Here is a 13,501-nt window from a genome sequence, read left to right as displayed (position 1 = left end):
TTGGGGGATGCTGCCTCTGATCTCTCAGTCATCGACCCTAAGAGATACATCAGTCATCTGCAGTAATGCTGTGAATTAATTAGACCAGAGGCCTAGCTTCTCCCTACGAGCCTCGTGAGGGCGGGGAATGTGGCTAGGCCTGAGGACACTTGGTCCCAAAGATAAGGAGGTACTTGTACCTCCTCCCATGGGAGACTTAAGTCTCGAGACACTCCCCAGATAGGGAGCCAAGGCCGGGTCACCACTACTTGGAAAAGACCCGGGCCGAGAGAATACCGGCGAAAAAAAAAAAAAATAGCGGTCTCAATTCGCACACTGAGGGACGTGGGTTTAATGCCTGGTATGATTTGAAACGTTGGGCATGTTTCCTTTGCCATGCTGCCCCTGTTCACCTAGTAATAGGTAGGTACCTGGTTGTTAGCATACCGCTGTGGGTTGCATCCTGGGGGACAAGATTAAAGCATACGGATGGTAATAAACCAGTCTAACGACATGGATTTATTGAGACATCCAAAGTTACTAACCCTACAGGTTAATAATTTTATACAAATACCCGCTCATAGAAGCTTACAATGACGTTTGGGTCCGACTTTGACCATTTACAAAATCACACTAACAGAAAAGAGTGAGGGAGCCAGTATATATAGGCGAGGGGGACGGAGACGGGACCATGAGAGGAAGAAAAAGTAATAGTGATAATGTTGGTTGTAGAAGTAACAGTAGGAGCAGACATCCTTTCCAAGATACGGTACTATGTTCCTGACTATGGAACTGAACTTCTCCAGGCTGAGGGACTGACAACCTCAAATTCTACGACTTCAAGGGTGATGGACTGATTACATCGTCTTCACATCTCTACTGTTCCTGCCTAATTTCTGTATTCGACTGAAGAAGCCTACTGTGTAGGCGAAACGTTTCGGAATAAAGTTGTCTAACTGTTGCATATGTGTCTTACCTAACAACTATATACCCCAAACGACACTCCTTACCCTAATATATCCTTACGTCACCTATGGTATTTATGCCTGGGGATCAACCACAGCCAACCACCTTAAACCTTTAATAACCCAACAAAAAGCTTCTGTGCGGATGATTACCAGCTCCTGTGCCAGACAGCACACTCTACCACTTTTCAAAAGCCTGAACTTACTACATATACAAGACATACACTCATATTGTGCTTACTACATGTACAGAACATTAAACTCCAATATAAACCCTCCCCTTAAACTTCTCCTTGATAGCTACAACAGAACACACAGTCACAATACAAGACACTCTTCAACATCCCTCGTGTCTGTCTCACACTATTTATTTATTTATTTACTACAAGTGCATGTACATGGTATACAGTCCTAGCTGACAACAATGACATACTACTACATAGAAAGCCACTTGTTATGCTGAGCATCTCGGGCAAATTAGGTCAGTGTCCCAGGATGCGACCCACACCAGTCGACTAACACCCAGGTACCCATTTTACTGATGGGGAACATAGACAACAGGTGGAAAGAAACACGCCCAATGTTTCTACTCTGGCTGGGAATCGAACCCAGGCCCTCACCGTGTGCAGCGAGAGCGTTAACCACCAGGCCACCAGAGCACTATGTAAAAATACAATGTACATAAAGGGCTCGAAGATCTGGAATTCACTACCTGAACTGGTAAAATAACCCCTAACTACATACAAATTAAGGGCTATGCTTAAGAATCACCTCATCTTTCAATACTAACCAAACCAACCAAAATAACTTCTTATCAGTCTGAGGCAATTTTCCAAAATATTATGTAACCTCTAGTCTATTATGTAACCTCTAGTCTATTATGTAACCTCTAGTCTATTATGTAACCTCTAGTCTATTATGTAACCTCTAGTCTATTATGTAACCTCTAGTCTATTATGTAACCTCTAGTCTATTAAAATATCTGTCAATCCATAAAATATTACTACTTGTTGAAGCATTAATTGTAATACTGTTTTTATTATTATCTTTATAAACCTCCATCATCACTACTTCACATTATTATTAAGATAAAATATTTATTAAAAAGTTAACTACTATTATCTTGTCTGAACTTAAGTAATTATTATTATATACCAGGATCAGTCTGCCTGAAATACCTCGCCGTGATAGTCACTTTCCTGGTACTTATTAACAAATAAAAATTATTATTAAACATTGTAACCTTCACAAATAAAATCTTTATTCTTTAGAGAGAGAGAGAGAGAGAGAGAGAGAGAGAGAGAGAGAGAGAGAGAGAGAGAGAGAGAGAGAGAGAGAGAGAGAGAGAGTGAGAGAGTGAGTGGTAGAAGACAGAAAGAAGAGTGAAGTATGAAGTGAGACAATAATACTGGAAGCAGCAACAGTAGTAATGGGTGGTGCAGTAGAAGTGAGGTCAGTCTAAGGACAACAAAAAAACAGTACCATAGGAAGGCTAAGAACAAACAAGCGACCAAAAGCACTGGGAGGAAAAAGGAAGGACAAAACACACTTAGGCAGAAAGAAAACAAAGAAACAAAAAGAAAAAGTATGAAATCAGAAGAGGTAGAGAAAGGAGGAGAAGACAGGATCAAGCCACGAGTGTTGTGGACTTTGGAGCATTTGACAATGTAATGGGAGAGGAAGGCATCTACAGAGACACAGCTACGACTAAGAAAGTTGTCAAGGCTAGAAGTAGCCATCACAGTCGCCGTCTTGTTGAATCATCCCTCATACACAACTTTCCTTGTATAAATCTTAGTCGTGGTGTTGTCTCTGTAGATGCCTTCCTCTCCCATTATATTGTCAAATGCTCCAAACTTCAGAACACTGGACACGTGACCTGATCCCTCTTCTCTCCCTACCTCTTCTCCTTTCCTATTTTTATTTGTTTTCATTTCTCCTGCCTAAGTGTGTCAGTGTCCCCCCCTTCCTGTCCCAGTGGCGTTGCTAGGGTTGGTGTCACCCAGGGTGGCATCTGTGGTGTCACCCTAGTGAAATCCAAGGACGGGGGGATGGGGGGAATAAACACCAGTTACGTCACTACTGCATGACCAGTTACGTCACTACTGCATGATCAGTTACGTCACTACTGCATGACCAGTTACGTCACTACTGCATGACCAGTTACGTCACTACTGCATGACCAGTTACGTCACTACTGCATGACCAGTTACGTCACTACTGCATGACCAGTTACGTCACTACTGCATGAGCAGTTACGTCACTACTGCATGACCAGTTACGTCACTACTGCATGACCAGTTACGTCACTACTGCATGACCAGTTACGTCACTACTGCATGACCAGTTACGTCACTACTGCATGAGCAGTTACGTCACTACTGCATGACCAGTTACGTCACTACTGCATGACCAGTTACGTCACTACTGCATGACCAGTTACGTCACTACTGCATGACCAGTTACGTCACTACTGCATGACCAGTTACGTCACTACTGCATGACCAGTTACGTCACTACTGCATGACCAGTTACGTCACTACTGCATGACCAGTTACGTCACTACTGCATGACTAGTTACGTCACTACTACATGACCAGTTACGTCACTACTGCATGACCAGTTACGTCACTACTGCATGACTAGTTACGTCACTACTACATGACCAGTTACGTCACTACTGCATGACCAGTTACGTCACTACTGCATGACCAGTTACGTCACTACTGCATGACCAGTTACGTCACTACTGCATGACCAGTTACGTCACTACTGCATGACCAGTTACGTCACTACTACATGACCAGTTACGTCACTACTGCATGACCAGTTACGTCACTACTGCATGACCAGTTACGTCACTACTGCATGACCAGTTACGTCACTACTGCATGACCAGTTACGTCACTACTGCATGACTAGTTACGTCACTACTACATGACCAGTTACGTCACTACTGCATGACCAGTTACGTCACTACTGCATGACTAGTTACGTCACTACTACATGACCAGTTACGTCACTACTGCATGACCAGTTACGTCACTACTGCATGACCAGTTACGTCACTACTGCATGACCAGTTACGTCACTACTGCATGACCAGTTACGTCACTACTGCATGACCAGTTACGTCACTACTACATGACCAGTTACGTCACTACTGCATGACCAGTTACGTCACTACTGCATGACCAGTTACGTCACTACTGCATGACCAGTTACGTCACTACTGCATGACCAGTTACGTCACTACTGCATGACCAGTTACGTCACTACTGCATGACCAGTTACGTCACTACTGCATGATCAGTTACGTCACTACTGCATGACCAGTTACGTCATTACTGCATGACCAGTTACGTCACTACTGCATGACCAGTTACGTCACTACGGCATGACCAGTTACGTCACTACTGCATGACCAGTTACGTCACTACTGCATGACCAGTTACGTCACTACTGCATGACCAGTTACGTCACTACTACATGACCAGTTACGTCACTACTGCATGACCAGTTACGTCACTACTACATGACCAGTTACGTCACTACTGCATGACCAGTTACGTCACTACTACATTACCAGTTACGCCACTACTGCATGACCAGTTACGTCACTACTGCATGATTAGTTACGTCACTACTGCATGACCAGTTACGTCACTACTGCATGACCAGCTACGTCATTACTGCATGACCAGTTACGTCACTACTGCATGACCAGTTACGTCACTACTACATGACCAGTTACGTCACTACTGCATGACCAGTTACGTCACTACTACATTACCAGTTACGCCACTACTGCATGACCAGTTACGTCACTACTACATGACCAGTTACGTCACTACTGCATGACCAGTTACGTCACTACTACATTACCACTACATGACCAGTTACGCCACTACTGCATGACCAGTTACGTCACTACTGCATGATTAGTTACGTCACTACTGCATGACCAGTTACGTCACTACTGCATGACCAGCTACGTCATTACTGCATGACCAGTTACGTCACTACTGCATGACCAGTTACGTCACTACTGCATGAACAGTTACGTCACTACTGCATGATCAGTTACGTCACTACTACATGACCAGTTACGTCACTACTACATGACCAGTTACGTCACTACTACATGACCAGTTACGCCACTACTGCATGACCAGTTACGTCACTACTGCATGATTAGTTACGTCACTACTGTAGGACCAGTTACGTCACTACTGCATGACCAGCTACGTCATTACTGCATGACCAGTTACGTCACTACTGCATGACCAGTTACGTCACTACTGCATGACCAGTTACGTCACTACTGCATGACCAGTTACGTCACTACTGCATGACCAGTTACGTCACTACTGCATGACCAGTTACGTCACTACTGCATGACCAGTTACGTCACTACTGTATGACCAGTTACGTCACTGCTACATGACCAGTTACGTCACTACTGCATGACCAGTTACGTCACTACTGCATGACCAGTTACGTCACTACTGTATGACCAGTTACGTCACTACTACATGACCAGTTACGTCACTACTGCATGACCAGTTACGTCACTACTGTATGACCAGTTACGTCACTACTACATGACCAGTTACGTCACTACTGCATGACCAGTTACGTAACTACTGCATGACCAGTTACGTCACTACTGCATGACCAGTTACGTCACTACTACATGACCAGTTACGTCACTACTGCATGACCAGTTACGTCACTACTACATTACCAGTTACGCCACTACTGCATGACCAGTTACGTCACTACTGCATGATTAGTTACGTCACTACTGCATGACCAGTTACGTCACTACTGCATGACCAGTTACGTCACTACTGCATGACCAGTTACGTCACTACTGCATGACCAGTTACGTCACTACTGCATGACCGGTTACGTCACTACTGCATGACCAGTTACGTCACTACTGCATGACCAGTTACGTCACTACTGTATGACCAGTTACGTCACTACTGTATGACCAGTTACGTCACTACTGCATGACCAGTTACGTCACTACTGCATGATTAGTTACGTCACTACTGCATGACCAGTTACGTCACTACTGCATGACCAGCTACGTCATTACTGCATGACCAGTTACGTCACTACTGCATGACCAGTTACGTCACTACTGCATGAACAGTTACGTCACTACTGCATGATCAGTTACGTCACTACTACATGACCAGTTACGTCACTACTACATGACCAGTTACGTCACTACTACATGACCAGTTACGCCACTACTGCATGACCAGTTACGTCACTACTGCATGATTAGTTACGTCACTACTGTAGGACCAGTTACGTCACTACTGCATGACCAGCTACGTCATTACTGCATGACCAGTTACGTCACTACTGCATGACCAGTTACGTCACTACTGCATGACCAGTTACGTCACTACTGCATGACCAGTTACGTCACTACTGCATGACCAGTTACGTCACTACTGCATGACCAGTTACGTCACTACTGCATGACCAGTTACGTCACTACTGTATGACCAGTTACGTCACTGCTACATGACCAGTTACGTCACTACTGCATGACCAGTTACGTCACTACTGCATGACCAGTTACGTCACTACTGTATGACCAGTTACGTCACTACTACATGACCAGTTACGTCACTACTGCATGACCAGTTACGTCACTACTGTATGACCAGTTACGTCACTACTACATGACCAGTTACGTCACTACTGCATGACCAGTTACGTAACTACAGCATGACCAGCTACGTCACTACTGCATGACCAGTTACGTCACTACTACATGACCAGTTACGTCACTACTGCATGACCAGTTACGTCACTACTACATTACCAGTTACGCCACTACTGCATGACCAGTTACGTCACTACTGCATGATTAGTTACGTCACTACTGCATGACCAGTTACGTCACTACTGCATGACCAGTTACGTCACTACTGCATGACCAGTTACGTCACTACTGCATGACCAGTTACGTCACTACTGCATGACCAGTTACGTCACTACTGCATGACCAGTTACGTCACTACTGCATGACCAGTTACGTCACTACTGTATGACCAGTTACGTCACTACTGTATGACCAGTTACGTCACTACTGCATGACCAGTTACGTCACTACTGCATGACCAGTTACGTCACCACTGTATGACCAGTTACGTCACTACTACATGACCAGTTACGTCACTACTACATGACCAGTTACGTCACTACTGCATGACCAGTTACGTCACTACTACATGACCAGTTACGTCACTACTGCATGACCAGCTATGTCATTACTGCATGACCAGTTACGTCACTACTGCATGACCAGTTACGTCACTACTACATGACCAGTTACGTCACTACTGCATGACCAGTTACGTCACTACTGCATGACCAGTAGAATACTTCTCAACTGTGGAAAATACTGTATATATTTACGGAAATACAGTATTTTATATGTAAATTGACGGTTTATATATATAGTAGGTTGGTAGACAGCAACCACCCAGGGAAGTACTACCGTCCTGCCAGATGACTGTGAAACAGAAACCTGTAACTGTTTTGCATGATGGTAGGATTGCTGGTTTCTTTTTCTGTCTCATAAACACGCTAGATAACAGGGATATCTTGCTACTCCTACTTACACTTTGGTCACACTTCACAGACATGCACATGCATATATATATACATATATCTAGGTTTATCTCCTTTTTCTAAATAGCTCTTGTTCTTCTTTATTTCTTCTATTGTCCATGGGGAAGTGGAAAAGAATCTTTCCTTCGTAAGCCATGCGTGTCGTATGAGGCGTCTAAAGTGCCGGGAGCAATGGGCTAGTAACCCCTTCTCCTGTAGACATTTACTAAAAAAGAGAAGAAGAAAAACTTCATAAAACTGGGATGCTTGAATGTGCGTGGATGTAGTGCGGATGACAAGAAACAGATGATTGCTGATGTTATGAATGAAAAGAAGTTGGATGTCCTGGCCCTAAGCGAAACAAAGCTGAAGGGGGTAGGGGAGTTTCAGTGGGGGGAAATAAATGGGATTAAATCTGGAGTATCTGAGAGAGTTAGAGCAAAGGAAGGGGTAGCAGTAATGTTGAATGATCAGTTATGGAAGGAGAAAAGAGAATATGAATGTGCAAATTCAAGAATTATGTGGAATAAAGTAAAGGTTGGATGCGAGAAGTGGGCCATAATAAGCGTGTATGCACCTGGAGAAGAGAGGAATGCAGAGGAGAGAGAGAGAGATTTTGGGAGAAGTTAAGTGAATGTATAGGAGCCTTTGAACCAAGTGAGAGAGTAATTGTGGTAGGGACCTGAATGCTAAAGTAGGAGAAACTTTTAGAGAGGGTGCGGTAGGTAAGTTTGGGGTGCCAGATGTAAATGATAATGGGAGCCCTTTGATTGAACTTTGTATAGAAAGGGGTTTAGTTATAGGTAATACATATTTTAAGAAAAAGAGGATAAATAAGTATACAAGATATGATGTAGGGCGAAATGACAGTAGTTTGTTGGATTATGTATTGGTAGATAAAAGACTGTTGAGTAGACTTCAGGATGTACATGTTTATAGAGGGGCCACAGATATATCAGATCACTTTCTAGTTGTAGCTACACTGAGAGTAAAAGGTAGATGGGATACGAGGAGAATAGAAGCATCAGGGAAGAGAGAGGTGAAGGTTTATAAATTAAAAGAGGAGGCAGTTAGGGTAAGATATGAACAGCTATTGGAGGATAGATGGGCTAATGAGAGCATAGGCAATGGGGTCGAAGAGGTATGGGGTAGGTTTAAAAATGTAGTGTTAGAGTGTTCAGCAGAAGTTTGTGGTTATATGAAGGTGGGTGCGGGAGGGAAGAGGAGCGATTGGTGGAATGATGATGTGAAGAGAGTAGTAAGGGAGAAAAAGTTAGCATATGAGAAGTTTTTACAAACTAGAAGTGATGCAAGGAGGGAAGAGTATATGGAGAAAAAGAGAGAGGTTAAGAGAGTGGTGAAGCAATGTAAAAAGAGAGCAAATGAGAGAGTGGGTGAGATGTTATCAACAAATTTTGTTGAAAATAAGAAAAAGTTTTGGAGTGAGATTAACAAGTTAAGAAAGCCTAGAGAACAAATGGATTTGTCAGTTAAAAATAGGAGAGGAGAGTTATTAAATGGAGAGTTAGAGGTATTGGGAAGATGGAGGGAATATTTTGAGGAATTGTTAAATGTTGATGAAGATAGGGAAGCTGTGATTTCGTGTATAGCGCAAGGAGGAACAACATCTTGTAGGAGTGAGGAAGAGCCAGTTGTGAGTGTGGGGGAAGTTCGTGAGGCAGTAGGTAAAATGAAAGGGGGTAAGGCAGCCGGGATTGATGGGATAAAGATAGAAATGTTAAAAGCAGGTGGGGATATAGTTTTGGAGTGGTTGGTGCAATTATTTCATAAATGTATGGAAGAGGGTAAGGTACCTAGGGATTGGCAGAGAGCATGCATAGTTCCTTTGTATAAAGGCAAAGGGGATAAAAGAGAGTGCAAAAATTATAGGGGGATAAGTCTGTTGAGTATACCTGGTAAAGTGTATGGTAGAGTTATTATTGAAAGAATTAAGAGTAAGACGGAGAATAGGATAGCAGATGAACCAGGAGGCTTTAGGAAAGGTAGGGGGTGTGTGGACCAGGTGTTTACAGTGAAACATATAAGTGAACAGTATTTAGATAAGGCGAAAGAGGTCTTTGTGGCATTTATGGATTTGGAAAAAGCGTATGACAGGGTGGATAGGGGGGCAATGTGGCAGATGTTGCAGGTGTATGGTGTAGGAGGTAGGTTACTGAAAGCAGTGAAGAGTTTTTACGAGGATAGTGAGGCTCAAGTTAGAGTATGTAGGAAAGAGGGAAATTATTTCCCAGTAAAAGTAGGGCTTAGACAAGGATGTGTGATGTCACCGTGGTTGTTTGATATATTTATAGATGGGGTTGTAAGAGAAGTAAATGCGAGGGTCTTGGCAAGAGGCATGGAGTTAAAAGATAAAGAATCACACATAAAGTGGGAGTTGTCACAGTTGCTCTTTGCTGATGACACTGTGCTCTTGGGAGATTCTGAAGAGAAGTTGCAGAGATTGGTGGATGAATTTGGTAGGGTGTGTAAAAGAAGAAAATTGAAAGTGAATACAGGAAAGAGTAAGGTTATGAGGATAACAAAAAGATTAGGTGATGAAAGATTGGATATCAGATTGGAGGGAGAGAGTATGGAGGAGGTGAATGTATTCAGATATTTGGGAGTGGACGTGTCAGCGGATGGGTCTCTGAAAGATGAGGTGAATCATAGAATTGATGAGGGGAAAAGGGTGAGTGGTGCACTTAGGAGTCTGTGGAGACAAAGAACTTTGTCTTTGGAGGCAAAGAGGGGAATGTATGAGAGTATAGTTTTACCAATGCTCTTATATGGGTGTGAAGCATGGGTGATGAATGTTGCAGCGAGGAGAAGGCTGGAGGCAGTGGAGATGTCATGTCTGAGGGCAATGTGTGGTGTGAATATAATGCAGAGAATTCGTAGTTTGGAAGTTAGGAGGAGGTGCGGGATTACCAAAACTGTTGTCCAGAGGGCTGAGGAAGGGTTGTTAAGGTGGTTCGGACATGTGGAGAGAATGGAGCGAAACAGAATAACTTCAAGAGTGTATCAGTCTGTAGTGGAAGGAAGGCAGGGTAGGGGTCGGCCTAGGAAAAGTTGGAGGGAGGGGGTAAAGGAGGTTTTGTGTGCGAGGGGCTTGGACTTCCAGCAGGCATGCGTGAGCGTGTTTGACAGGAGTGAATGGAGACAAATGGTTTTTAATACTTGACGTGCTGTTGGAGTGTGAGCAAAGTAACATTTATGAAGGGGTTCAGGGAAACCGGCAGGCCGGACTTGAGTCCTGGAGATGGGAAGTACAGTGCCTGCACTCTGAAGGAGGGGTGTTAATGTTGCAGTTTAAAAACTGTAGTGTAAAGCACCCTTCTGGCAAGACAGTGATGGAGTGAATGATGGTGAAAGTTTTTCTTTTTCGGGCCTCCCTGCCTTGGTGGGAGACGGCCAGTGTGTTAATAAAAAAAAAAATGGGAAGCTGTGCGCCTGTGCAGAGGTCTCTCGCCATTGTGTTTTGACTGGAGTACAAACACGTTAAGTTCCTCTCTCCTATGTGCGAATTATTTATTTATTGTTGCAGTTACGGTATTGTAACTTGTTCTTGTTTAATAACACTAAGAAAATCTTGAATGTAGTTACAATATCACTCACCAAGATCTACACATTTATTGTGTAAATGGAGTGGAGGAATGCAAATTTTTGGAAAGAGAAAAATGAGAGTGCTTGACAGTGTGAATATTGTACATGTATGGTATAGTGTCCACAAGATCAAAATTAGACACATGTGCAACATCTGGGTATCTTTATTCTAGACGTTTTGCCATCCAGTGGCTTTATCAATACAAATTCAAGGACATAATCAGAAGAGAGTGGAATTGTATAATAAAGATGAGGTAATCAGTCCCTCAGCCAAGGTTGGGGGACTGATTACCTCATCTTTTGTATATACGGAGTTCTACTGTCTTCTAATTATGTCCTAGAATTTGTATTGATAAAGCCACTGGATGGCAAAACGTCTACAATAAAGATACCCAGATGTTGCACATGTGTCTAATTTTCAGTGTGAATATTGTGATAACTGTTCCTGATCAGCCGGGCTGTGGCTCGTACGTTGGTTTGCGTGCAGCCAGCAGCAACAGCCTGGTTGATCAGGCGCTGATCCACCAGGAGGCCTGGTCACAGACCGGGCCGCGGGGGCGTTGACCCCCGAAACTCTCTCCAGGTAAACTCCAGGTAAACTCAAAAAAAGGTTGAATGTACTCAACACTTAGTGATCAGATGGCCAGAGTAACTAAGTTATCCTCCACTGGAAGTTTTCTGTGGTATAATTTTAGAAATATTGTCATAGTCACATGAAGTGCTAAATCTGTAGAGGATGCTTCACTAAAATCTCCAGCAACATGGACACTTACAGCCCGAGGAACAGTAGAAAGTCTCCACCAAGAGTTGCACTCACAGCCTTGACGACAATCAACAAAACAATGTCGCTAATGAGAACAATTAATAAGTTTATTCAGGTACAACTACACATAAATAGTTATATAAATTATCTCACATAGTATATATGTAGATTACCTAGGATAACCCATAAAAGTCAGAGAGTGCCTTATTTCCATTGGTGTCCAGTTCGGCAGACTATTTCCCATTAAGCTTCGACCACTCCTTGCGTCGAATGATCCACATGGATTTACAGCTTAAAATAGAGAAAATAAATAAACTGAGCATGGGGCTACACAACATGGTGGATGGTCAGCCTATCATATTAGCATAATGTATTTTCTTGCATAGCCGAAGCAATGTTCTCTGAGATTGCTCCTGTCAGTTCGAGATCTCTCTGGGTAAGCTCGTCTGTATGTCAGCACCCCAGGCAGAGAGAGAGAGAGAGAGAGAGAGAGAGAGAGAGAGAGAGAGAGAGAGAGAGAGAGAGAGAGAGAGAGAGAGAGAGAGAGAGAGAGAGAGAGAGAGATACAGAGACAGAGTGGAGAACAGAGCAAGACGTCTCATCTCTCGCCTGGACCCATCCTGGATAGATCTGTCATTTCAGCAGAGCCTTCAACATAGGAGGGATGTGGGTGGCCTTACTGTTATGTACAAGGCCAATATTGTCACAGTACCACACTTGGATCCACTTCGAGGAAAGTGTGAAACAAGCTTTTATGCCACAAGACGGGCAGAAAGCAGTAACTTCTCAAGAACATCACTCCCTCTGAGATCATATATCCCCAGGATGACTCGAGTCTGGAACACATTCGTATAGCATAATGATGTCAACGAAATAAAATCAGTTGATCAGATGAAAATGCTGGCCCACAGACGGCTCCAACTTCATCCTGTTCCCTACTTGTATGTCTCATAACAATAAAAATGCTTTCAAATGAGCTGACGTAGGTAACAGCTCTTAGCTTGTCAATAAAGTTAGGAATCCTTAACCTGTAAATAGCTTGTCAACAAAGCTAGGGATCCTTAACCTAACCTAGTCAAACCCTGTGTAAGAGAGAGAGAGAGAGAGAGAGAGAGAGAGAGAGGTTATCTGCCTGATGAACTCATTCCACCTCTAAATCGACAGGATGGGACCACCTCTACTAGTAGTCAAGAGAAGGCAGACCTCTTTGCTGAACACTTTGCTACCAAAATGCAAGTTCCTGATCCAGCAAGGGACCCTCCTTGGCTAGCTGCAAGAACTGTGTCAAAACTGTCAGTGGTGACAATAAGGCAGGAGGTGCATTTCCTTCTTAAATCGCTTGACCAAGAAAAGGCTGTGGGCCCAGACAAGTTGAGCCCAAGATTGTTGAGAAGATGTGCAGACCAGCTAGCAGCACCTCTAACTCGCATCTTTCAGCACTGCCTAGTACAGTGTAAATGGCCCTCTCTATGGAAAGAGGCAAATGTAGTCCCTGTTCACAAAAAGAAGAGCAGAGCAGAAATCAGCAACTACAGACCAGTGTCACTCC

This window comes from Cherax quadricarinatus, chromosome 68, assembly GCF_038502225.1.
Source record: "Cherax quadricarinatus isolate ZL_2023a chromosome 68, ASM3850222v1, whole genome shotgun sequence".
NCBI lineage: Eukaryota > Metazoa > Arthropoda > Malacostraca > Decapoda > Parastacidae > Cherax > Cherax quadricarinatus.
The sequence above is the reverse complement of the archived record's forward strand: the minus strand, read 5'-3'. Positions refer to the sequence as shown.